Here is a 16146-nt window from a genome sequence, read left to right on the forward strand (position 1 = left end):
AACTGTTGTATGTTCTTAGTGTTGCTTTCTTTTATAACTGTGGTGAAAATATTTTTTTATTTTGTTTTCTGTTTTTAATTATTGATTCATTAGATGTTAACTGATCTGAAGATTGAGCGGAACTGTTTTCTTGTTTATTTACGTATGCACTCTGACATTGTAAATTGCTGTTAATAAAACAAAACATTTGGTCAGAAGCTCGCGAAGACACAACCCCCAGCCAAATACACCTCACACCGAAATGCTGCACCACACTGCAATGCAAGCTGATTACGAGATGAGACTGCTCAGCCCGCGTCTGTCGTTATACAAGTCGATGAAGTAGTACTGCTCGCGATGAGGCAGACAGGTCTTAGAGCATATCTGAGCACGCGAATCGTAATGCGTCACAAGCATCCTCAAATCTGCGCCCAAGAAAACCAGTCATAAATTTGTATTATAGTACTGAGACTGGGATTAAAAGACTGCATGCCTTTGTATTTTGTCCCATGTTGAGGGATTCGCAGGCATACCATGTGACCAAAGATACATTCTTACAACGTTTGGATGGCAGATTATAAATGTCACTGGGCAGCAATTAGAGGAAGGTGAGGCTTTGTAGCTATGTCATGCAAGACTTCTCCTGCAAGGAATCACAAAGGGAGAAGAGAACCTGTGTAACGTCGCCTTCCTAATCGGCCTACTGGGTTGCGGTGTAGCTGAACGTGATTGCGTATGCCTAATGAAATTCTAGAGTGAGTAAAACTATCTTTACCGAAGGAAAATAATACCGGTTAATAGGACATTGTACAGCAGCCTCTTCTAAAGGAACAATATATTCTAAACCTTATCTAAATATTGATAATACTTTTGAAATGGGCGGAATATAGCACAATCGCTCACGAACCTCACAGGGAGAAAGGACATCAAGTAATATTTTTAATACAATAAAATACTGATGATACAAAATATACTGATTAGGAAAAAAAGATAAAAGATATAATTAAACGTTCGCCAGCCTACTAGTGCAAACAATCTCCAGAATCCAGTAACGGTAAAGAAAATTAAGCAAATAATCACTGGTTTGGCGACAGAAGGTTGTCACGCTATTCCACAACATAACTGTTCGCGAGAAAATAAATGAATCATAAAGTACAGAGTTTGCACTTACTTAATCTGAAATGCTACATTTGGAAAGCAAAATTAAATGAATTTCCTGCTTAAATAAATGACTGGCTGTAACTGAAAAACTATTACACAAAAAAGTGACTTTCAGAAATCTCATCGTAACGTATTGCAAAATTTGGAAAAAGGGCAAGCAATTTACTTTTAATCATTGAAACATTAGATTGAATTAGCTTTAAGCAAATGAGCAATTGAATTTACTTTTAACATCATATCCATAAGCTACTTACCAAGCCAGCAAAGTCACTCAATAAGCTAAATACAGAATAAATGAAACTGCGCATTCATAATCTGTGATGTAATTTTAGTTATTAGTTTTTGCAGTGGAACTGTGCTTTACTTTAAGTGAATGAAGTTAATACTCGAAGCTACAAATTCGCTGTCTCTGTTACGCAATACAAGAATGAACGGTTACTGGTGCAGCGAAATGTAGACTGAAACTGGTCATTAGCAAACAAACAGAACTGATAGTAAATAGTTAATTATCCTATTTTTACAACACTCGATAATTGCATGGAAAGGAAAAGCACGCTGCTTGGTAATAATGTCTGAGGACGGTGACTACAGAGGTGCCCTACAAGCAGGCTATTATTTAGGAAAATTAGTAAAGCTTGTGAAAGAAATACCGCTGGGTAACGTCTGTACAATATTAGTAAAACTCTGTCAGTTAACAGTCTTACGATGTTGTAGGTGTGCAGACGACGGAGAATGTAGCCGACGACAATGCCGAGCTGCCCTTGTTGCTGCTGCTGCTGTTTGAGAACCCCGACTCATCTCCACAGACACGGATAATTACGGGACAGGCAGTAGTTAGCAATGCAGCTTCCTCCACCCACCCACTCCGAGCGTGCTCAATACTGGAGCGTTAATGAATCTGGCGCGTCTACACCGGCGCAATCATAGCTGCACATCGCGTCTACGGGAGCAACCAACAGAAACTTCGGCACTCATTCACGACATTAGCTGATCTGCTTCCTCTCTGTTCGAAGCGCGACAGAGACTCTCCATACATAAAGACCGGCACAGCTACTCCCATTTCGTCGTTGCTACCGATATATTAAAATAAAGTTCCCATGCTGTTACCAGGTAATTTATAATATTTACATTATAACTACAGTCAATTATATACATTCACAAATAAATACACTATTACATCCATTACATATTAAATATAATTTCTGTAATGAAGCTTAAGTTTCAGAATCAGAAGTACAGTGTTAAACGGCGAAAGATTTTGGATGGTGCAGAAGGTATTTTATCTGCATTTTCTGTGTTACAAGTGTCCAACATTTCATGAGGTTTTTCCTGAAGGGAAACAGAATCAGGAAATATCTGAAGAAATATAAACGGAAATGCAGATGCCTAAATGCATTCTGTATGGTATACATAAATTTTGTTACTCACTCATTAAGCCTCTCAATAATTATCATAATTATGTGTGCGAACGTAATTAGCATGACAACACTGTGTCATTATAACTCAAAACATCATAATGCACCATAACATATTTTAAAGAATAAAATTAAATCTTTCAAAATGGTTCATGTGCTACGAAAATTTCGTCAGTATTGTACAAGAAAACGTAAGTAACATTGTTAAAGGTACACAAAAGGATAAATAAAAGAATAAGAAACGAGATAACAAACACATCAAACCTTTACAATGCTTGGTCCTAACAGCCTGCGGCAGTTCAGTGCACACATGGCATTGTTGCGTGCGCTACAGCTCATTCCCGAGAAATCTCAAGGAGTGCTTATATTTTTATCACAATAGATAACTTAACACAGTCCATATTCACACGCCTACATGGAACATAAACATTGTCGGAGTGCATCAGTATTCACTTAAACAATACATGGTACAAAAGAATTTTTACAACATATTATTTACAAAATTATAAATGTTTGTTCACACACATTGGTCATGGCTTGGGTTTCTCTTTCATTTCAGTTGCATTCAGAATATCTACTCTATAAGTTCAATTTATCATTATACTTTTTGCAAATTCCTTGATGAGCGTCTCGTCCAAGAAATAAATATGGAATAAATTTTGAAAATTATACTAATAATTAAGTTAATTAATTACTGGAAACTCTTTCTCAGATTAATCAGTTCTGGAGTGTTAAAATTTCAAGTCAACAATGTTACATACACCTAACAGCTTGCCAGAATTAAGAATAGCTAAACAGTTGGCATTTATATGAGGTATACTGACAATCTTAAATGGTCGATTATCAATGAATTTAAATTTAGAAATGTCATTATCAATCTCGCTCGATAAAGCCGTATTCGCATCTCGGCTTTCTTTTTAATTACCTCTTCTAAACGTTCTTTCTTCAACTCGATATCAATATTAACTCGTGGAGAGAAATCAGTTACCTCTTCCACCAGTCTCTTTCACGTACTGTGTAATAGGATTTCCTCCGGAGTGATACTGTAGACTCATGCGTCAAAGTATTCATAGGCTTTTCAAAATCTTTTATATAATTGCCCCATGCCCTGTGATAGTGATGGCCATACGATCGTCAAAGTCTCCCCAGCTCACGCATGTATCGTTTCACTGGGTTTCCGGCCGGGCAATAGGCCGAGATGTGTATCAGTTGAAGCCCATTGCTTTCCATACCTTCATTCCATAATCTGGAAGTAAGCTGTGCCCCATTATCTGACAAAATTGGTTTCGGTTTGCCGATATTCACAAAGTTATCATTTAGATTCCTCCAAATGCAGTATTCCATATTTCTGCCTGAGCCAATCTCATCAGACCAAGTAACAATGTGAATAAGTTGGCACCGACTAGTCACATCATCTACGTGGTCTTTCGGTAAGCAATCTAAGCCAATTATTACACTGAAGAGCCAAAGAAACTAGTACACCTGCCTAATATCGTGTAGGGCCCCAGGGAGCACACAGATGTGGCATGGACTCGACTGATGTCTGAAGTAATGCTGGAGGGAACTGACACCATGAATCCTACAGGACTGACCATAAATAGTACGAGTGGATGGAGATCTCTTCTGAACAGCACGCTGCAAGGTATCCCGGATATGCTCATGTCTGGGGAGTTTGGTGGCCAGCGGATATGTCTAAACTCAGAGAAATGTTCCTGGAGCCACTCTATAGCAATTTTGGACGTCTAGTGTGTCGAACTGCTCTGTTGGAATTGCCTGTTCTTCGGAATGCACAATGGACATGAATGGATACAGGTAATCAGACAGGATGCTTACGTAAGTGTCACCTGTCAGAGTCGTATCTAGATGTGTCAGGGCCCCACATCACTCCTGCTACAAACGCCCCATATCATTACAGAGCCTCCACCAGCTTTAACAGCTCCATGCTGACATGTAGGGTCCATGGATTCATGAGGTTGTCTCCATATCCGTACACGTACATCCGCTCGATACAATCTGAAATGAGACTCGTCCGACCAAGCGACATATTTCCAGTCATCAAGAATCCAATGTCGGTGCAGGCGGGCGCAGGTGAGACCTTAAGTTTTGTGTCTCGCACAAGTGGTACATGAATGGGCCTTTGGCTGCAAAATCCCATATCGATGATGTTTCGTTGAATGGTCCGCACGCTCACACTTGTTGATGGCGCAGCACTGGAATCTACAGCAATTTGCGGAAGGGTCGCACTTCTGTCACGCTGAACGATCGTTGGTGCCGTTCTTGCAGGATGTTTATCAGGTCGCAGCGATGTTGGAGATTTGGTGTTTTACCAGATTCCTGATATTCACGGTACACTCGTGAAATGGTCGTACGGGAAAATCCCCGCTACGTCGCCTTCTCGGAGATGTTGTGTACCATAGCTCGTGCACCGACTATAACACCACGTTCAAACTGACTTAAATTTTGATAACCTGCGATTGTAGCAGCAGTAACCTATCTAAAGCCCGCCCGGTTGGCCGTGCGGTCTAGCGCACGGCTTTCCAGGCGGGAAGGCGCGCCTGGTCCCCGGCACGAATCCGTCCGACGGATTTGTGTCCAGGTCCGGTGAACTGGCCAGTCTGTGGATGGTTTTTAGGCGGTTTTCCATCTACCTCGGCGATTGCGGGCTGGTTCCCCTTGTTCTGCGTCAGTTACACTGTCGGCGATTGCTGCGCAAACAAGTTCTCCACGTACGCGTACACCACCATTACTCTACCACGCAAACATAGGGGTTACACTCGTCTGGTGTGAGACGTTCCCTGGGGGGTCCACGGGGGGCCGAACGGCACAATAACCCTGGGTTCGGTGTGGGGCGGCGGAGGTGTGAAGTGGACTTCGGTAGTCTCATGGGGTTGTGGACCACTGCGGCTGCGGCGGGGACGGAGCCTCTCCGTCGTTCTAGGTCCCCGGTTCACATACAATACAATGCAATACAACTTATCTAACACTACGCCAGACACTTGTTGTCTTATATAGGCATTATGGACCGCAGCGCCGTATTCTGCCTGTTAACATGTCTGTGTACTGGAATACGCGTGCCTATACCAGTTTCTTTGGCGCTTCAGTGGGTCTCGGTAGTAAAATTCGGCACGATGATAAATTTGTGTTCAAATTGTCCCTTGAATTTCGAAATAGAGAAATATTTGATGTGATGTAGGTCTGCTACTCTTTCCGGTAACACTGATTATTTTAACTCCCATTATGGTTCTTTTAAAAAATCGAAAATTTTTCCAGCATAGCACTTAGCTCTACCCCGGTATCTTTTAAAACGTGCGGTTGTAGGCCGTGCATATCGACGGGCACTTTTGTTTTTCTATACTTTTCTGTGTCTAGTCTTTGGTTTTCCCATTAGAAGTACCCATTCACATCAAAGTCATTACAAAAAAATCCTTTCGGCTCTCACACCGATAGCGTTTTATCTGGTGGTTTTTTGATTTTCTGTTCTTGGACATTCATAATTTATATCTGCCCATTCTACGTGTGCTGAAGCCATTTTGACCAAAAAGTATTAAATTTTCATCAATTTTTTCGAATAACGAGCGTTGTATTATCAACAGTTCGCTGTCAAATCAAGAAAATTTTCTTCGTAAAGATGGCTATTATTTTTCAAATTTCTCGGAGAAATGTGCTCTGTTTCTATTTCTGATTGTTCTCCCGAGCTCACGCCCTCCATACCACTCTTGTCTAACTGTATGACGTCAGACTTAACCTCGTAGATGTTGTAATCTACGTGGCTTTCAATTACTTGTATCCGGTCATCATCGGCAAACTCGTCTTGCTTCTCTTCAGAAATTTCGCCTCGGTTTTCTTTAGGACCAGCGTCGTAAGAGTTAGGTACTTCAGTTACTACAGCATTTGCACCAGCTGCCTCTTCGGTAATGAGCTTTTCGTTTTTTCATAAATGCTAATTTCTTGTGGGGCGAGAAGCGTCAAATAGTGTCCATTCTCCACATTAGTACACCTCCCATACAATCTTCTGTACTACTTCAGTTCGTTGTATATCCGACCGGACTGACGTAGCCACAACTGCGTGATAACGGAAGTTTTATCCGATATCTGCTTTTTTAATTCCGTCGGTGAATCACACTGGCTGGCCAGAGTAGCCGAGCGGTTCTAGGCTCTACAGTCTGGAACCGCGCGACCGCTACGGTCAAAGGTTCGAATCCTGCCTCGGGAATGGATGTGTGTGATGTCCTTAGGTTAGTTAGGTTTAAGTAGTTCTAAGTTCTAGGGGACTGATGACCTCAGAAGTTAAGTCCCATAGTACTCAGAGCCACTTGAACCATTTCAATCACACTGCATTGGAGTCTGCGGTACTGTTGTTGCTTTAATAGCAGTCGCCTCTTCCTTAATGACCCGTGTTCTATTTTCATCATTATGACTGTCAGTGATCGCTTTGTCGACTGCAGTTTCAGCTTCAGTTATAATTACCGCTGGATCGTTACTCGCTCTGCCTTCTTGCACATTCTTCCAACGCCGATTTATCCCACTGGATTTGTCATAGCGACGTTGCCTAGGCTTTCTTCTGGGCCGCCAAGGTCTTCCCACACCCAGTGGGCTCCAAAGTGGCATGGCTAATGGTTTACCTGATTAAGTACGACAGGCCTATTTCCATTCGTCTGTCGGAAGTGCTGATTTTGCTCCTGCTTGCTAACATTCTGCTGAGAACCACATACCATATTCACTTGATACTAACCTCTGCCATTTCTACTGGTACTGATCCTACTATGACTGTTACTGTTATAGTGGTGAGAGTTATTATTACTGTGGTGGTTGTTACCGTCATCGTCATGGATATTGTTGTTAAAGTTGTTGCTGTTGTGGTAACTGTTGCTATTGTATTACCTCAACTTTTAAAATTTTTGTGGTTATTCCGCCAATTGTCTTCGTCTTCGAGCTTCTCTAAGAACGCAGCAATTTTACTGTAGCCACTGTCTATGTACCACTTGGAATCTCTTGGAAGCTTCTTCCACAACCCGCTGACAATCTCCGATTCAGTCCGTCGAACATGCAAATATACTAATTTGTGGATCCAATTTTCGCAAAATTCTTTCATCGAGCCGCGCGAGTTTGAGTCGTAGGATTTTGACACTACGAAATTGCGCCATACACTCCTGGTTCAGCTCTGACCAATATTCCTTCAAGGACGTATTCTTAAATTCTTGAAAGTTCAAGTTCACAATATTGAGGTTTAAGCCCCATGGCTTAGCCTCGCCCGCTAGCTCGTCGATTATCGCGTTAATTTGTCTCTTATCTGTCCACGATTCAGGCAATACCCTTTCGCAATTTGTAATGAAGTCCCTAGGGTGCAATCCACCCTGCCTTTTGAGGGAATCGAAACGTTCCTCCTTCGCTAAGATTTCAGTACTATGTGCGTAGCTCGATACTTGATGCAGCTTTTTGTCTAATCTGTTTTCTGGTTTGGTTACTTTAGTAACTACTTGGCAAGTGGTCGCCACTAACGTTTCCACTTCCTTATTTTTCTCATCACATGCAGTCAAATGTTTATTCCCTCTAGTATCTACGTCTGACACTCAAGTTTGCAAATTCGCAATATTTTCCCTATCGTCTTTTCGCGCTAATTCTACCTTTTCAATTACTTTATTTTCAGTACTGGGATCAACAGTCTGTTCCAGCTTCTGTTTAATCCTCTCTACTTCCATCTCAAAGCAACTACTTATGCTTCTTATTTTTGACTGTACCTCTGTCATGTTCTACTTAAGATTACCGATTACGGTATTCATTACAATTATTTCTTTCTTGATTTCATCTACTTCCGTATTAACGAAAGATTAGAATTTTATGTTCCCCAAATCATCGCGAAACCCATGAGAACGCCTCATTTTCAAGAGCTTCGTGCAGTTCAGACTGTGGTGTATCAACGATAAACTGAAAATATTCTCGATCATGTTGAGCACCACAGCTGGCACTAATGTTAATTATGGTAATTTTCAAGGTCACTTGCAAGCAATATACATCGAGCGCGCGGCAGTCATGACACCAGATATCCATTTTGTTTACACCGTTGACAACAGTCACAAAATACGACAGTAACTTAACTTACTCGACATCCAAACCTTCGTCATCGATAATTCCGTGTGTTGTGTACGCAGCCAGGAGCAATACTTTTTGCCGTTACCGGAGAGTAACGTAGTTATATCCCGGGGAATAACGTAGTTATATCTCTCTGCAGAACTGTGAGAGACTTGCAAAGGAACTCTGTGCCACTCAACCACAAATTGTGGAATTCCAGGTACTGAAATATGTGCAGTTCGTCACATAACACACAATCCGACAAATGCCATAACAATCACAAACAGTCTTTGTAGATAATGAAGTTTCTGAAGCAGTGACTTCTAACGTATATTCTCTGACGCAGCAAGAGATTAAAATAATACTCTGCTCTATCGTCAATTTACTCTGTCGAATCACGGGTTTTTCCTCACCACAGTTATTTTGTGATTTTTCGTACAATGTAATTGAAATGGGAATTCAATGTCGGTCGCTTTTTTAGTAAGTTTCATACACGTCCCTCCATGGCAATCCACGCAATTCCTGAAATCGGAATTCAGCAATAAATGATATTCCCAACATACTCATATGTGTAAACCACTTTCCACAGCCGCGCGGGATTAGCCGAGCGGTCACAGGCGGTGCAGTCATGGACTGTGCGGCTGGCCACGGCGGAGGTTCGAGTCCTCCCTCGGGCATGGGTGTGTGTGTTTGTCCTTAGGATAATTTAGGTTAAGTAGTGTGTAAGCTTAGGGACTGATGACCTTAGCAGTCAAGTCCCATAAGATTTCCCACACATTAATTAAACACTTTCCACAGTACACAGTCGCGGAATTAATTCCCGCCAGGTAAGAACAATGCAAGCCGACACGACTCCGCCTTCAGTTCACTCATCTGTTGGAGAATTTCGCACAAAGTTCACAATTACATGATGGTCTGTTATCCACGCTGTCAACAAAAGCAATATCTGGCGCCACGACAGTCGCGTGCTCGATATACGGGGGACAGGGGAAAAAAATGTGAACACCTGTACTTACTTGGGAGTGGTTTGTCAATAAGGGGTTGGAACCCCATTTGCCCGTAATACAGCTCCGATTCTTCTTGGAATACTGGCATGTAATTATTGTATACGCTCCAGTGGAATGTTGTACTGCTCTTCGATCAAAACCTGCTGTAGCTCCTGTAGTGACGAGGGAGGCAAAAATCTTCTCCAGAGCCTGCGCTCCAGTACCGCTCACAAGGATTCGATAATGGTCAAGTCTGGGGACTGTGCTGTCCAGGGAAGACGCTGCAGTTCAGTTACATACTCCTCATGCCACGATTGTACTTTCTTGGCTGTGTGGATGGGTGCATTATCGTCCTGAAATATGGCATCACTATTGGGGACAACATTTGAATCATGGGGTGCACCTGTTCACCTAACACGTTCACACTATCGTTGCCTGTAACACGGGCCTTGAGAGTAGTGATGGAACCAGCAGAATACCATGATGTGGCTGCCAACACCATCACACTTCCATCTCCATGCTTAACCGTTGGAATCAAGCAATTAGGATTGTAGGCTTCTTTTGGCGTTTTCTAGACGTAAACCCGGCTCGATGTGGCAAATAACGAAGACGTTGACTCGTCGGACCATATGACGTGTTTCCACTGATCAGCCGTTCTAGATTTGTCCTCCTGACACCATGTTTCACGCTTCTTTGTGTTGGTTGTCGTCCCTAGTGGTTTCGGTATAGCAGTTCGTCCGTGAATATTAGCTTTATGAAGTTCTCGGCAGACAGTGTCGATAGATAAGGGGATTCGAAGATGGCTCTTGAGCTGTGCAGTCACTTTAACCGCCGTAGTTTTGTGTTGTTTTGACACAGTTCGTGTTAGCGTACCAAGAGCTCTGTCATTTAATTTTCATTTGCGCCCATTATTACGTTCACACGATGATGTCTTTCCATGTTTTGTGGAGGTTGTCATGACTGTCGAAACGGCTGCTCTTGAAACATTCAGTAAGTTGGCTTTCTTGGTTACTGATGCTCCAGTCAATCGCGCCCCCGCAATCTGCCCTCTTTGGTTCTCTCTTAGGGCTCTCATTGGTCGCCGACCCCGACCTCTGAATGCAAATACGAAGTGTGCACTACTCGTAAACAACCTGCACTGATGCCTAGTCCGTACTGAACACGCACAGTCCAGCTTGACACGTGTCTTACCTGCGTTGTTGACCGTCAAACACAGTCATCTCATTACTACACTGTTCACATTATTTTGCCTGTCCCTTGTATATAGCTTGCAAGCGATTTTCGAAATTACCTTAATGATTAATAAAAGCCATCTCAGCTGCAAGACTACAATTCACTGTACGCAGCATGCCGTTTCTGCTCGCCATACTTTCGCCAGGCGTTCGTGAACAGTGCTTTTGGACCTGGTCTTTACCCTTACCTAGGAGAACCAGACCTTTTATGTCATGAATTTAGCACAATTCGACAGCCTGAAAAGTTCGATGAACGAAACCGATCGTAATACGATTAATGTGTCATAACACAGCTGAGCTGGTTTTTATTTGTCGTGAACTAAAAATGTTCGCAGATTTCATGGCCAGAGCTTCTTGTAAGCAATGTCCTACAAGTTGGAACAATGAAGACACTTTTGATGCATTACATAAAGTGTATTTGTAGAACGTGTACCAACAATTCCTGCATGAATCACAATATTTGAAGACCTCACGTTAAAAATGAAGAGAAATAATTATCCTTTTGGTTCTAAAGCAATAAAACATATTTTAGGCAAAAAACTGATTTGTAATTGGTGGACAAAGGTTGACAGGATTCAGATTATTCTTGATAAATCAGTTGAAAGTAGAAGAGAAACTGAGGACAATACGAAGTTAGTGATGTTAGATTTAAAGATTTCAGTACCGGTAATAAAAGTCTGAGTATTGAAGCTAATTTGCTCAGGGAACTGTTACAATCGGAGCCATTCTGTCTCAGTTACACGACTCGCAGAAAACGTTCGTATTATTCCATGGCTTACACTAAATGCAGATGGCTGGGGTACGCTAATTCCGTCCTGGGGGCTTTGGGGTGGTGGCAGGAAGGGCATCTGGCCACCCTCTGCAGCTAACATTGCCAAACCAATATTAGCAAGGCCGACCCCACGTTGAAGCGGGACAAAGGACTCAAGAAAGACAGAAATAAAGTGAAGTGGAGAAATTTGGACCTCCAAGACACCTAAAGCAGCTAAGTGCAAGTTACAATTTCTGTAACAGAGTGGGAGTAGGAACAAGAGATAGGTAACTGAGTTAACTCAGTCACAACAACACTAGCTCATGTTTGCATCAGTGAGACAGGGTCTTTGTATCTCCAACTAGCATACTGGAATTTTGAGCTTTAAGACAAACACGTTTTTCTTCTCGTCTTCAGTTCAAAGACTGGTTTGATGCAACTCTCCATTGTACTCCATCCTGTGGGAGCCTCTTCATCTCAGAATAACTACTGCAACACACATTCATTTAAGTCTGTTAACTGTTCTCATGTCTTGCTCTCACTCTTCAGTTTTTCCTCCCACACTTCCCTCCAACATTAAATTGACTGTTCATTCATATCTCACAATATGTCCTATCTAACGCTCACTTTTTTTACTCAAGTTATGCTACAAATATCTTTACTCCCCAATACTATTCGTTACCTCCTCATTAGTTACACGATCTACCCATCTAATCTTCAACATTCTTCTGTAGCACCACATTTCAAAAGCTTGTGTAACCGTCTTTTCTGAATTGTTTATCGCCCACGTTTCACTTCCATACAAGGCTACACTCCGGAGAAATGTATTCAGAAATGATTTCCTAGTACTTAAATTTGTATTTGATGTTAACAAATTTCTCTTCTTGAGAAATGCTGTTCTTGCCATTGCTAGTCAACATTTTATATCCTCTGTATTTTGGCCATCATCAGTTATCTTACTACCAAACAGCAAAACGTATGTAATAATTTTAGTGTCTCATTTCCTAAGCTAGTTCCCTCAGCACTGCCTGATTTAATTGTACCCCCTTTTTTTGCTTTTGTTAATGTGCACCTTATATTCTCTCAAGACACTGTCCGTTCCTTTCAACTACACATCCAAGTCGTTTGCGGTCTGTGACAGAACTACAGAGTCATCGGCAAACATCAGAGTTTTTATTTCTTCTCCCTGAACTTTAATCCCTTCTCCGAAATTTTCTTTTTCCAACAAAAGGTTACAGGTTAAATAATCACTAATTCAGGAAGGCTGTAGCTACGATAGGAAATAAAAGATTACAGCAAAATGTTTTGTCTTGTTTTGTTTTAGGGCGCAAAAACAACTAGGGTCATATGCGCCCATGTCAAAACTGTAGAACACGAAGGCAAGGAGAGGAATTAAAAACGACTATATGTTATTCCCAATCGATGGAAGAGAAGACAGCTAAAAACAGGGACGTGGAGAAACGTCTATAAAATACGCCATAGAGAAACGGAGGTCCAGAACTAAAAATTAAATTATCTTCGCCATATTGCTACGACGGATAAAAAGTGAAACGCAGTCGACAGCCCGCGCGTCGTCCGCTAAGACGGCCGACAACTCAGACGGCAAATACAAACGGAAGTAAGTGGTTAAAAAAAAGGACATCCCGTCAGGCAATGGCAGTTCGTCAAAAGTTGAGCGAAATGCGCACAAAGTCGTGAGGGGGGGGGGGGCACTACTTAACAAATGGCTATGGCTTCAAAGGCAGTGCCCAATACGCAACCTAGTTAAAATGATCTCCTCGCGGCGAAACAGTCAAGAGGAGGTCGCCCAATCCTCTGGGAGAGGCTTAATAACCCGGAGCTTATTCCCATGAAGGGAGGGCCAGTGGTGATGCCAAAGTAACACCACCTGCTGATAGACGGCAACACGGAAATCATAAGAGAGAACGTAAGAACTAGCGAGCTGTAGCCTCGGCATCAGCATCAGCGGCCTCGTTTCCTGTCACTCCAACGTGACCAGGAACCCACGTAAACATTACAGTGGCCCCATCAAGAGTGAGTAAGGGACAGCTTTCATGGACCCGTTGCACTAAGGGATGGACGCTACAGCACACAGCACACAGAGCCTGAGAAGATGATGCAGTTGAAAAGGCCGGATGTACTGCGTGGCCTGATACAGGGCAAATAGCCCTGCTGTAAATACTGAGCAGTGTTGCAGGATCCGAAACCGGAAAACGTCGGCGACAACGACGAAGGCACACCTGACACCATTGTCAGTTCGAGAGCCATCAATGTACACAAAGGTACTACAGGGAAGTTCCATGCGAAGGTCGTGAAACTGAAGGCAACAGAGCCAGGCTGGAGTAGTGTCCTCAGGAAGCGAATGAAGGCCACGGTGAACACGGGCCGCCACACGAAACCAAGGTGATGAAGGATTTACGCCCATGGGGAAAGTTGCAGGTAGCGTGAAGTTATGCTGCCGGAGAAAGAGCTGAAAGCGAATTCCAGGATGTAACAGAGAAGAGGGATGCGCCCCATACTGGCCATCAAAGGAGTCATCGAAGAAGGTTGCATAGGTTGCGTGGCCACGCATGGCAGACTAACGGCATGCATATGTGCTGAGAAGAAAGTCACAGTGGTAGGACAGTCGTAGTTAGGCAGCTTCTGCGCACAGACTCTCAACCAGGCTAGCGTAAAGGGTGCTAGTGCCTAAACATATGCCACGATGGTGGATAGTATTGACACGGGACGAACGTGCAGATGCAGAAACGATACGCCCATAGTCTACTTTCGAACGGAAAAGGGATTGGTACAAAGGAGGACTGTCGTTCTATCTGCTCCCCAGGAAGTACCTCCGAGAACACGTTGGACATTGAGGGACTGTATATATCATGCTGGCAGGTAAGACACGTGGGAGGACCAAGGAAGTTTCCTGTCGAGCATGAGCCCCAGGTATTTCGTAGTATCAACGAACGGAAGAGCAACAGGCCCAGGATGTAAAGACGGTGGAAGAAACCAACTGCGCCACCAGACATTCATACAAACGGTTTTGTCAGTGGAAAAACGAAAGCCATTGTCGATGCTCCATGCGTAAAAACGATTGAGGCACCGCTGAAGACGCCGCTCAATGAGAGAGTCCCTGGGAGATCTGCAATAGGTGGCAAAATCGTCAACGGAAAGGGAGCCAGAGATGCCTGGCGGAAGACAGGACATTATAGGGTTAATGGGGATTGCAAAGAGGATGACGCTCAGGACGGAACCTTGAGGCTTTTTCATGGATAAAGTTGTCCGACAAGGCAGAACCCAAACGTACCTTGAAAACTTGGTCTTTTAAAAATTCCTGAAGGAAACGGGGCAGTCGACCACGGAAGCCCCAAGTGTAGAATGAACAGAGGATACCAGTTCTCCACCAGGTGTCGTAGGCTTTCTCCAAATCGTAAAACACGGCCGCAATCCAAAATTTCCACAGAAAATTCGTTCATGACGTGGGTGGACAAAGTGACGAGATGGTCAATTGCACAACGGCGAGCTCGAAATCTACTGTGTGCAGTAATTAGTAAACTGAGAGACTCGAACCACCATATCAGCTGGGCATGAATCATACGTCCCATCAACTTGCAAACACAGTTGTTAAGAGAAATGGGGCGCAAGATAGAAGAAGCGTATTGATCCTTACCGGATTTAGGCATGGGTATGACAATGGTATTACTCCAGCGTCTGGGAAACAAGCCCTCTGCCCAGATGGGGTTGTGTGTATGAAGCAGAAACTGGTTGCCCGCAAGAAAAAGGTGCTGCAACATCTGAATGTGAACATCGTCTGGCCCTGGAGTGGAGGATCAGGATGGAGTGGAAGCATGATGTAGTGTCCCTCATTGTAAAGGCGGCACTGTAGCACTCATGATTCTGAGAAGAGGAGGGAATTGCCCGAGTCTCCTCCGCTCGTTTCCGATGGAGGAAGGTAGGGTGATAGTGGGAGGAGCTCGAAGTCTCCACAAAATTGTGACCCAAGGTGTTGGAGATAGCAACAGGGTCCACAATGACATCGTCTGCTACTGTGATGCTCGAAACTGGGTCCCAGAGAGTCGTTGGAGGTTGGCCCACACGATGAAAGAGGAACTATATGAATTACAGCTAGCTCTTTTGCTATCCCGAAGACGCGACGACACTGTGCACGCAATTGTTCATAATGAATGCAGTTTGCCATCATAGGGTGACGATTAAACACGCGGAGAGCACGTCTCCGCTTGAATTACGTCACGGCGTGCCTCAGTCCACCAAGGGACCGGGACACGCCGTGTTAAAGAGGAAGTTCGAGGAATGGAACATTATGTTTCGGTAAGGATAACGTTTGTAAGATATTCTACCTATTCGTCACAACTGGAGGAATGTTGTTAGTCGAAGGTTGCGGAATAAAGCCTCCAGTCGGACTTAGTAAGCTGCCATTTGCGTGTACACATAGGTAGGCTAGGAGTCAGCAAACATAGCACACAGGAAATGGTCGCTCGAATATGTGTCAGAGAGACCACTCGAGACGATGGGCAAGCTGAGAGGTGCAGAAGGATAGGTACAAATGG

The sequence above is a fragment of the Schistocerca americana genome, chromosome 2 (genome assembly GCF_021461395.2).
Source record: "Schistocerca americana isolate TAMUIC-IGC-003095 chromosome 2, iqSchAmer2.1, whole genome shotgun sequence".
Lineage (NCBI taxonomy): Eukaryota > Metazoa > Arthropoda > Insecta > Orthoptera > Acrididae > Schistocerca > Schistocerca americana.